We start from the raw sequence: 2065 nt of genomic DNA, 5'->3' as shown, positions 1-2065 counted from the left end.
AAATTACTAAATTAAAAAAATTTGATTGATAACTAAAAGTGATCGTAAAAAATAATAATTCTACTAGCTCTCGAACATTATTTCTCTTAAAAATAGCTAATATGGGTTGAACACTACTTAATTTTATTAAATAGTTAGGCTTAATAATTTGATAAATTTTTGGAAAAAGTATTTGTGCTTACTATCTTTAGAGATACTTTTGAAAGTACTTAAGAATTTTTTTTTAAATTAGCTTATATTTGTCAAAATTAAAAATCTAATATAATATTATATATTAATAAATATTTAAAATTATTTTTATATTTTTGTCTATTGTGGTCATTTTATATTTTAAAAACTATTTTATTAAATACAATTACTATTATTTTCAATTATTAAAAGATATTTTTAATTTGATTTATCAAACATAAAAAACTACAACTATTAAAAAGTTATTTTTAAAATCTAATTTTAATAAACAACTTTCGAAAAATAAAAATTTAACCAAACCAATTCTTATAATGTTACAATAATACAGAAAGGCCATGAGCTTTGTAGTTTTGTGATAATCAGATTTTAATAGCTTTATACTGTTAACAAGCTAAATAACAAAAACTCTTGATGATGAATTATATATATTTCGTTCTTCCAATAATTTTATGTTTTTAACAACAAAATACTTTAACATTTGAAGCAAATTGTTAGCCAAATATACACAAATGCTTTTAAAATTATACTATTCATCTATTTTGTTAATCTTACAGAAAACACCTACTCACTTTAATAAGTAATAAATATAAAATCATGTATATATTTTTCCTCAAAACAACTTAAATTATATCTGTACATATGAAAAATCCAAATTTGTCAAAATACGTATTCCTTATACTTTAAAATATATCGTTAATATTAAAGAAACAAAAAATAATTAGTTCAATCTGTCTATACTTATTTTATTTAATATCTATTTATTACAAAGTATATTAAATAAGTCTAAAACTAATGAATTTTAGTAATTTTTGTCTAATATTTTTTGTTATTAAACATTTCTAAAAATATATATTTGTGAGTGTAACGGAGGCATATATAACTGATAATTTATATAACGAGATTTTTTTTTTTTAACCCCACTAAGAACTTACAAATTCCCCAATAAACAATACAGAAAAATTTAGAAAAACAAATGGTGGCATGCCATCAAATTATTAAACATAGAGACCAAACCTCCCATAGATTGTGCCTTGTGAATTAAGAACCTCATCCTATATTGATTATATGCTACATTATATTATTTATTATTTATATTATTAATAAACCTTGCATACATAGAGTGTGCCTTAGCTTGCAAAGAAGAACTCCTCCAATTTGATTATATGCTACATACATATATATCCTGCAACAGCGAGAAATTATCATAGCTCAGAAGACAAGCATTATTTTAAACTTATTAATCCAAATAAGGCAAATCTTTATATATTTAGAGGCCTCAATTTTTACAATAAAAGTTAGAACATAGAAGCACTAATAAAGAGTAGTGATGAAACTTTAAAGGTTAGTATAGCTAATTAGAACAATAATAATCATGTTTCATGCTTTGTACTATATTTACCAAAAGAGAACGCCCTCGACACAGTAAAAAAAATAAAAAAAAAAGAAGAAGAAAGAGAGGAAAGGACCAGTCTTGGATTAATAAAGTATAAATTGTCCAAACTCAAATTTAATATTAGGATGTACAATCTGGGCATAATTAGTAGAGAAATTACCCTTTTCCATCAACATCATGAAGCCTACTTTATTGCTTCTATTATAATTAATAATCATGATACATATATACAAAAAATCAGTTATTAAATCCGTTATTTATATAAAATATATATTAAAATATAAAATATAAATTAAAAATTAATTAAAAAACATATATATTTATATTTACTTAAATATGTTTTGTTCAGAACAAAAATAGGATGAAAAATTTATAAGAGTTAGTTACTTATATATTACCTCTGTATACAATACTAATAACATATAATTTGGTTCTTCAAATGTAAAACTAACATAAAAACAGTTAATAAGTTTGAAATCACAA

At 21.7% G+C, this 2065-nt stretch overlaps 1 protein-coding gene across 1 annotated transcript in view; it reads right to left on the bottom strand.

Moving 5' to 3' along the window:
• Positions 1–1181: 1181 nt before the first annotated feature.
• Positions 1182–2065, bottom strand: part of LOC107462465 (protein LIGHT-DEPENDENT SHORT HYPOCOTYLS 10) — a 4551-nt gene continuing 3667 nt past the window's right edge. Inside the window, exon 2 of the mRNA XM_016081059.3 lies at positions 1182–1372. The gene's annotated coding sequence lies outside the window, so the exon portion shown is untranslated. The remainder of the gene's footprint in view (positions 1373–2065) is intronic.

Source organism: Arachis duranensis, chromosome 8 (genome assembly GCF_000817695.3).
Source record: "Arachis duranensis cultivar V14167 chromosome 8, aradu.V14167.gnm2.J7QH, whole genome shotgun sequence".
Lineage (NCBI taxonomy): Eukaryota > Viridiplantae > Streptophyta > Magnoliopsida > Fabales > Fabaceae > Arachis > Arachis duranensis.
Note: the sequence above shows the minus strand (reverse complement) of the source record. Positions and strands in the feature narration are given on the sequence as shown.